Below are 9,494 nucleotides of genomic sequence, written 5' to 3' on the forward strand. Positions count from 1 at the left end.
CAGTTGAGTGCAGTGTCAAGATCTCAGCACACTGCAACCTCCACTCCCAGATTCAAGCGATTCTCCTGCCTCAGCCTCCCAAGTAGCTAGGACTACAGGCACATGTCACCCCCCAGCTAATTTTTTGTATTTTTAGTAGAAACGGGGTTTCACTGTGGTAACTAGGATGGTTGCAATCTCCTGACCTTGTGTTTTTTGTTTTTGTTTTTTTTTGTTTGTTTATTTGTTTTGTTTTTCTTAGTACACATTTTTTTTTTGAGACAGAGTTTCGCTCGTTACCCAGGCTGGAGTGCAATGGCGCAATCTCGGCTCACTGCAACCTCCGCCTCCTGGGTTCAGGCAATTCTCCTGCCTCAGCCTCCTGAGTAGCTGGGATTACAGGTACACGCCGCCATGCCCAGCTAATTTTTTGTATTTTTAGTAGAGACTAATTCACCATATTGACCAGGATGGTCTTGATCTCTTGACCTCATGATCCACCTGCCTCAGCCTCCCAAAGTGCTGGGATTACAGGCTTGAGCCACCGCGCCCGGCCCTCTCCTGACCTTGTGATCTGCCCATCTTGGCCTCCCAAAGTGCTGGGATTACAGGTGTGAGCCACTTCATCCGGCCACATTTGGGATTTTTATGAAAGCTCCATCACGTAGGCATGGCTGATTTTTTTTTTTTTTCCTTTGAGACAAAGTCTCATTCTGTTGCCAAGGCTGGACCAGTGGTGCAATCTTGGCTTACTGCAATCTCTGCCTCCCAAGTTCAAGAGATTCTTGTGCCTCAAGCTCCCAAGTAGCTGGGACTACAGGTATGTGCTACCTCGCCTGGCTAGTTTTTGTTTTGTTTTGTTTTGTTTTGAGATGGAGTCTCTCTCTGCCTCCCAGGTTGGAATGTAGTGGTGCAATCTCAGTTCACTGCAACCTCTGCTGCTTCAGTTCAAGTGATTCTCCTGCCTCAGCCTCCTTAGTAGCTGGGACTACAAGGTCACAGCACCACACCTAGCTAATTTTTTTTTGGTATTTTTAGTAGATACAGGATTCTGCCATGTTGGCCAGGCTGATCTCAAGTGATCCGCCCATGTGGGCTTCCCAAAGTGTTAGGATTACAGGCCTGGGCCACTGCGCCTGGCCGTGACTGATTATTAATGCCATTTCCAGCTCTCTCTCCTTTCCAGAAAATGGGAAGTGTGGGTGAAAGTTTCAAGCTTCCAAATCATGACTTGGTTTTTCTGGTGGTTAGCCCCCATCTATGAGCCCACAGAGTTGCCTCAGAACAAAATGCACTTCTGTCACCTGAAATTCCAAGAGATTTAGGAGCTCTATGTCAGAAGTTCCAATTACTCAGAAAATTATACAGATTTTAGAAGCTCTGTGTCAGGAACCATGGTCAAAGACCAATATGCATATTTCTTCTTCCTCTTCTTCTTCTTCTTCTTCTTATTTTTTTTTTTTTGAGACGGAGTTTCACTCTTGTTACCCAGGCTGGAGTGCATTGGCGAGATCTCAGCTCATCACAACCTCCGCCTCCTAGGTTCAGGCAATTCTCCTGCCTCAGCCTTCTGAGTAGCTAGGACTACAGGCACATGTCACCCCCCAGCTAATTTTTTGTATTTTTAGTAGAAACGGGGTTTCACTGTGGTAACTAGGATGGTTGTGATCTCCTGACCTTGTGTTTTTGGTTTTTGTTTTTGTGTTTTGTTTGTTTGTTTTGTTTTTCCTAGTACACATTTTTTTTTTTTTTTGAGACAGAGTTTCACTCGTTACCCAGGCTGGAGTGCAATGGCGCGATCTCGGCTCACGCCTGTAACTCAGTGCTTTGGGATGTCAAGGTGGGAGGATCACTTGAGTCCAGGAGTTTGAGACCAGCCTGGGCAACATAGCAAGATCCCTGTCTCTACAAAAAACTGAAAAATTAGCTGGGTGTGGTGGTACATGCCTGTAGTCACAGCTACTGCAGAGGCTGATGCAGGAGGATCACTTAAGCCAGGAGTTTGAGGCTGGAGCAAGCTTTGATTGGCCAGTACACACCAGCTTCAGCGACAGAGCAACACTCTGTCTCTCTCCCTCTCTTTTTTAAATTTTTAGTAAAATCAAAAAGATTGGTCCTTCTTCTTTTTTTTTTTTTTTTAGACGGAGTTTCGCTCTTGTTACCCAGGCTGGAGTGCAATGGCGCGATCTCGGCTCACCGCAACCTCCGCCTCCTGGGTTCAGGCAATTCTCCTGCCTCAGTCTCCTGAGTAGCTGGGATTACAGGCACGCGCCACCATGCCCAGCTGATTTTTTGTATTTTTAGTAGAGTCGGGGTTTCCCCATGTTGACCAGGATGGTCTCGATCTCTTGACCTAGTGATCCACCCTTCTCGGCCTCCCAAAGTGCTGGGATTACAAGCGTGAGCCACCGCGCCCGGCTTTTTTTTTTTTTTTTAAGACAGTCTCACCCTGTGGTGCTATCTCAGCTCACTGCAACCTCTGCCTCCTGGGTTCAGGCAGTTCTCCTGCCTCAGCCTCCTGAGTAGCTGGGACTACAGGCGCACGCCACCATGCCCAACTGATTTTCGTATTTTTAGTAGAGATGGGGTTTCACCATCTTGGCCAGGATGGTCTTGATCTCTTGTCCTCGTGATCTCCCCGCCTCGGCCTCCCAAAGTGCTGGGTTTACAGGCCTGAGCCACCGCACATGGGTTTTTTTTTTTTTTTTTTTTTTTTTTAAAGATGGAGTCTCACCCTGTTGCCCAGGCTGTAGTGCAATGGGGCTGTCTCAGTTCACCGCAGCCTCTGCCTCCCACATTCAAGCAATTCTCCTGCCTCAGCCTGAGTAGCTGGGATTATAGGCACCCACCATCAAGCCCGGCTAATGTTTTCTATCTTTAGTAGAGACAGGGTTTCACCATGTTGGCCAGGCTGGTCTCAAACTCCTAACCTAGTGATCCACCCACCACTACCTCCCAAAGTGCTGGGATTACAGGCATGAGCCACCATGCCTAGGCAAGTTGATAATTTTAAATGTCGGCAAGAATACAGCAAAACAGCTACCTTTATACGCTTTGGTTCTAGTGTAAAGAAATCTGTTCGTTTTAGCTGGGCATGGTGGCACGTGCCTGTAATCCCAGCTACTCAGGAGGCTGAGGCAGGAGAATTGCCTGAACCCAGGAGGCGGAGGTTGCGGTGAGCCCAGATCGCGCCATTGCACTCCAGCCTGGGTAACAAGAGTGAAACTCTGTCTCAAAAAAAAAAAAAAAAAAAAGAAATCTGTTCGACAGGCAATTTGGAGAAATGGGGAAGCTGTGGTGAGTGGGAATTCATGGTGTTGAACCTGCAAAAAGCCTGCATTTCTGTCAGTATGGCTACTTGGTTCATGTGCCCACTGTGCTTGCTCTGGGGTGGTTAATGACACAGGCTGTTATCAACCAGCTGTCATTTTGTTTACTTGGCTGTTCAGTGCCTCTTCTGTGGTAAATTCTCTCTGGTATGCGTTAACATGTTGTTATGAACTGAATTGTGCCCCTCCCCTTTAAGTTCATATGTTGAAGTCCTAACCACCCCATATACCTCAGAATGTGACTGTATTTGGAGACCGGGCCTTTAAGCAGGTGATTAAAGATCCTAATGCAATCTGATTGGTGGCCTTATAAGGAAGAAATTTGGACACACAGAGATACAAGAGATGTGAGTGCACAAAGGAAAGGCATAGAGTAGAGGATACAGTGAGAAGGTGAAAGCTAAGGAGAGAGGCCCAAGAAGAAACCAAACCTCCTGACACCTTGATCTTGGACTTCTGGCCTCCAGAACTGTGAGAAAATAAATTTCTGTTGTTTAATCCACCTAGTCTATAGTATTTTGTTATGGCAGCACTAGCAAATGTGATACAGAGAGCTTCATACTCATGCCCCTTCCTTTATTTTGAGACCAAGTTTCGCTCTTGTTGCCCAGGCTGGAGTGCAATGGTGCATTCTTGGCTCACCGCAACCTCCGCCTCCTGGGTTCAAGTGATTCTCCTGCCTCAGCTTCCCAAGGAGCTGGGATTACAGGCATGTGCCACCACATCAGGCTAATTTTTTGTATTTTTACTAGAGACGGGGTTTCACCATGTTGGCCAGGATGGTCTCAATCTCTTGACCTCGTGATCCACCCACCTCGGCCTCCCAAAGTGCTGGGATAACAGGCGTGAGCCACTGCACCCGGCTGCTCATGCCCCTTCCTATACGCTCGCTCGAATTCTTTTTCCTTAGATCTCCTTATTCCCAATTTTCCAGTCTTTCTCATTCAAGGCCTGTAACCAACCAACCAACCAACCAAGTCACTCACCACTATCCATGATTCTGAAAATATCCTAACCTCAGGCTACTTTTATGCACCAAAATTAGATAGTGCATCTGCCAAAGCTTCCCAGTTAGGAGGATTTCTGCTCAACACTGTCTTTCAGGGTCTCACTATGTGTTATTTTCTGCTTGTGTTTTCTCACTCACCAAGCCAACCTTCTCTGTTAGCTGGCCACAAGAACATATATGGCAATAGATATAAGCTGAGAGGTGTCAAGGTAAGAGGAGTAGATGACTGGGGGTTCATGCCACCTGCAGCTTATGCACTTTAGCTGTATTTGTGTTTGCTCCTGAATGTACCACTTCTACATTGCGACAGATTGCTGCTGGGCCCACCCACCTTCTGACGTGGTGAGCCTGAGAAGCAAAACATTTTTATTTTATTTTTTTTGAGACAGAGTCTTGCTCTGTTGCCCAGGCTGGAGTGCAGTGGCATGATCTTGGCTCACTGCAACCTTCACCTCCTGTGTTCAAGTGATTCTCCTGCCTCAGCTTCCCAAGTAGCTGGGACTACAGGCTCATGCCACTGTGTCTGGCTAATTTTTTGTATTTTTAATAGAGACGGCTTTTTACCATATTGGCCAGTCTGGTCTTGAACTTCTGGTCTCAAGTGAGCCACCCACCTGGGCCTCCCAAAGTGCTGGGATTACAGGTATGAGCCACTGCACCTGGCCTGAGAAACAAATTTATGAAGGACTGTATTACCCATATGGTTGACATCCTATAGTCAGGCACTTCATCTTTGCCATGGTCAATGCTGATTATTTTATTTTTTGAGACACAGCCTCACTCTGTCACCCAGGCTGGAGTGCAGGGGTGCAGTCTCAGCTCACTGCAATCTCCACCTCCCTGGTTCAAGGAATTCTTATGCCCCAGCCTCCTGATTAGCTGGAATTACAGGCACATGCCACCACGCCTGGCTAATTTTTGTACTTTTAGTAGAGATGGGGTTTCGTCACGTTGGTCAGGCTGGTCTTGAACTCCTGACCTCAGCTGATCCACTCACCCTCCCTCAGCCTCCCAAAGTGCTGGGATTATAGGTGTGAGCCACCTTGTCCAGCCTGATTTTTAAATGTATAATTCTTAGCCTTACTATGGAACCCCAGGCGTCCCAGGTTGTGATTCTCTTACTGGAGCTTGTCAGAAACTCCACATGATGCCTTTTGCCACTATCTTAGTCTGTTTGTTCTGCTACAACAACATATCGGAGATTGCATAATTTATAAAGAATAGAGCCGGGCGCGGTGGCTCAAGCCTGTAATCCCAGCACTTTGGGAGGCTGAGGCGGGTGGATCACGAGATCAAGAGATCGAGACCATCCTGGTCAACATGGTGAAACCCCGTCTCTACTAAAGGTGCAAAAAATTAGCTGGGCATGGTGGCGCGTGCCTGTAATCCCAGCTACTCTGGAGGCTGAGGCAGGAGAATTGCCTGAACCCAGGGGGCGGAGGTTGCGGTGAGCCGAGATCGTGCCATTGCACTCCAGCCTGGGTAACAAGAGCGAAACTCCGTCTCAAAAAAAAAAAAAAAAAAAGAATAGAAATGTATTTCTCACAGTTCTGGAAGCTGAGAAGTCCAAGATCATGATGCCAGCATGTTTGGTGTCTGGTGAGGGTTGCTGTCTGATTCCAAGATGGTGTCTCTTGCTGCATCCTCAAATGGTGAAAGGTGGAAGGGCAAAAAGGATTGAATACTGTGAAACCTCTTTTATAAGGGTCTTAATCCCATTTATGAGGGAGGAAATCTCACAACTTAATTTCCTCCTAAATTGCACTGGAGATAAATTTCAATGTAAATTTTGTAGGGATATAAACATTCAAACTGTAGCATCCACCACCATAGGTACTGCTGGGTTCTATGGTTCAAACAGCAGGACCATTTGCACCCCAGCCTAGAGCTGCTGCTGAGTACTTCCCTTATCTTGGACCCACTCGAAGCTGGCAGTTTTTTGTGTCACCCAGTATATGGGTGGGAGCAAGGACTAACATTCTGCCTCCAGAACAAAGACACCTTAGTTGGTGGCATGGGGAATGAGAGATGCAATATTGTAATTTGTCTTTTACTTTGAAGCGGATGTCCCAGCATTATCCAAACAAAGAGATTACCCAAAACCTGATGGTTAGCCGGGTGCGGTGGCTTACGCCTATAATCCTAGCACTTTGGGAGGCAAAGGCAGGGAGATCACAAGGCCAGAAGTTTGAGAACAGCCTGGCTAACATGGTGAAACCCCATCTCTACTAAAAATACAAAAATTAGCCAGGTGTGGTACGTGCCTATAATCCCAGCTACTTGGGAGGTTGAGGCAGGAGAATTGCTTGAACCTGGGAGGCAGAGGTTGCGGTGTGCTGAGATGGCACCACTGCACTTCAGCCTGGGCAACAGAGTGAGACTGTCTCAAACAAAACAACAAAACAAAACAAAAAACTTAACTGTTGTGGTGGACCTTTGAATCTTCATAAAGTTTATCTCCCACATTTGAAAGAACATGTATCTTTTTTTTTTTTTTTTTTTTTTTTGAGACGGAGTTTCGCTCTTGTTACCCAGGCTGGAGTGCAATGGCGCAATCTCGGCTCACCGCAACCTCCGCCTCCTGGGTTCAAGCAATTCTCCTGCCTCAGCCTCCTGAGTAGCTGGGATTACAGGCACGTGCCACCATGCCCAGCTAATTTTTTGTATTTTTAGTAGAGACGGGGTTTCACCATGTTGACCAGGATGGTCTCGATCTCTCGACCTCATGATCCACCCGCCTCGACCTCCCAAAGTGCTGGGATTACAGGCTTGAGCCACCGCGCCCGGCAAGAACACGTATCTTTAAAAGACTTGTAATGATACTCTGGTTTCTCTTCAAACTGTATAAATATTTCGCCTTCTACTAAAGATTTCTGTGGAGAGGAACAATTCTGAGTCTTAATTCAATTTTTTTAGGCCCTGTTTCTGCAGGGTGATAAAAAAAAAAAAGACTTCTATTGAATTTGCCCTTTTTTTTTTTTTTTTTAAATAAATAGAGATGGGGTTTCACCATGTTGGGCAGGATGGTCTTGATCTCTTGACCTCGTGATCCTCCCACATCGGCCTCCCAAAGTACTGGGATTACAGGAGTGAGCCACCGCGCCCAGACAAATTTGTCATTTTTTACACATCTAGTCTGATTACTTTTCTGTCCTCAATACCAGCACCAGATTACAGGCGTGAGCCACTGTGCCCAGCGGTGATGTTCTGTAGTGTATTCAGATGGTCAAAGTCCCTTTGGAATATGTATATATACACATATATCAGGCACAATGGCTCACGCCTATAATCCTATATATGTGTAATATACATACACACACGCATACATATATTAGGCACGGTGGCTCATGCCTGTAATCCTACATATATGTATATAGGACGTATGTATATATGTATATAGAATTACAGGCATGAGCCACTGAGCCCGATATATGTATACATATCATGCCTCAGCCTCCTGAGTAGCTGGAATTACAGGCACATGCCACCACGCCTGGCTAATTTTTGTACTTTTAGTAGAGATGGGCTTTCACCATGTTGGTCAAGCTAGTCTTGAACTCCTGACCCCTCAAGTGATCCACTCACCCTGCCAGTGAACCAAAAGAAATTACAGTGAACCAAAAGAAATTATGATAGGGACTATTACTTTTGCATCTTTTAAATCATTAAATGTGCCATCATAGCAATCATTATGAGTGATATATATATCAGGCACAGTGGCTCATACCTGTAATCCTAGCATTTCGGGAGGTCAAGGTGGGAAGGAATCACTTGAGCCAAGGTGTTCAAGACTAACCTAGGCAACAGAATGAGACCCCATCTCTCTCTCTCTCTCTCTCTCTCTCTTTTAAAGAATATCTATCTATCTATCTATCTATCTATCTATCTATCTATCTATCTATCTATCTAATTTTGAGGCAGGGTCTTGTTCCAGCTACACCACCATGCCTGGCTAATTTTTTTTTTTTTTTTTTTTTTTTTTTTTTTTTTTTTTTTTTTGAGACGGAGTTTCACTCTTGTTACCCAGGCTGGAGTGCAATGGCGCGATCTCGGCTCACCGCAACCTCCGCCTCCTGGGTTCAGGCAATTCTCCTGCCTCAGCCTCCTGTGTAGCTGGGATTACAGGCACGCGCCACCATGCCCAGCTAATTTTTTGTATTTTTAGTAGAGACGGGGTTTCACCATGTTGACCAGGATGGTCTCGATCTCTTGACCTCGTGATCCGCCCGCCTCAGCCTCCCAAAGTGCTGGGATTACAGGCTTGAGCCACCGCGCCCGGCACTTGGCTAATTTTTAATATATATTTTTTGGGCCGGGCGCGGTGGCTCACGCCCGGCACTTGGCTAATTTTTAATATATATTTTTTGGGCCGGGCGCGGTGGCTCACGCCTGTAATCCCAGCACTTTGGGAGGCCGAGGCGGGCGGATCACGAGGTCAAGAGATCGAGACCATCCTGGTCAACATGGTGAAACCCCGTCTCTACTAAAAATACAAAAAATTAGCTGGGCATGGTGGCGCGTGCCTGTAATCCCAGCCACACAGGAGGCTGAGGCAGGAGAATTGCCTGAACCCAGGAGGCGGAGGTTGCGGTGAGCCGAGATCGCGCCATTGCACTCCAGCCTGGGTAACAAGGGCGAAACTCCGTCTCAAAAAAAAAAAAAAAAAAAGAGGTTAAATATATATTTTTTGTAGTGACAGGGTTTTGCCATGTTGTCAGGCTCGCCTCAAATTCCTGGGCTCAAGTGATCCTCCTGCCTCAGCCACCCAAATTGTTGCGATTACAAGCATGAGCCACACACAGCCTCAGAATATATTATGATAGTAGACATTAAATTAACATATCTCTGGGGCAATACTATAATGTATGCTATTGTCCATTCCAAGTGAGAGTTAACTGTTTCTGATCCTCCTTTTCCATAGAGATGGAAAAGAATGCATTCGCAAGATTAATGGTCACGTATCACAAGTACTACGTATTTGAGGTAACGTTAAATCTGCTTTAGCAAAGATCCTAAATCTGGTATAGCACCTGCAATTGGAGCTACTACTTTTTTGAGTTTGCCATAGTCCACTGGATCCATTGGACATCCTTCAGAATCTATCTAGGATTCTGCTGAACCAAAATAAATTATGATAGGGACTATTACTTCTGCATCTTTTAAATCATTAAGAGTGC

The 9,494-nt window shown here is 46.1% G+C and overlaps 1 non-coding gene across 1 annotated transcript; it reads left to right on the forward strand.

Annotated features, from left to right (window-relative positions):
• The first annotated feature begins 7,136 nt into the window (after positions 1-7,136).
• LOC120366539 (U5 spliceosomal RNA) lies at positions 7,137-7,252 on the forward strand. Its single transcript, XR_005581175.1, has one exon. It is a non-coding gene; the product is annotated as a U5 spliceosomal RNA (small nuclear RNA).
• The last annotated feature ends 2,242 nt before the right edge of the window (positions 7,253-9,494 follow it).

This window comes from Saimiri boliviensis, chromosome 2 (genome assembly GCF_048565385.1).
Source record: "Saimiri boliviensis isolate mSaiBol1 chromosome 2, mSaiBol1.pri, whole genome shotgun sequence".
Lineage (NCBI taxonomy): Eukaryota > Metazoa > Chordata > Mammalia > Primates > Cebidae > Saimiri > Saimiri boliviensis.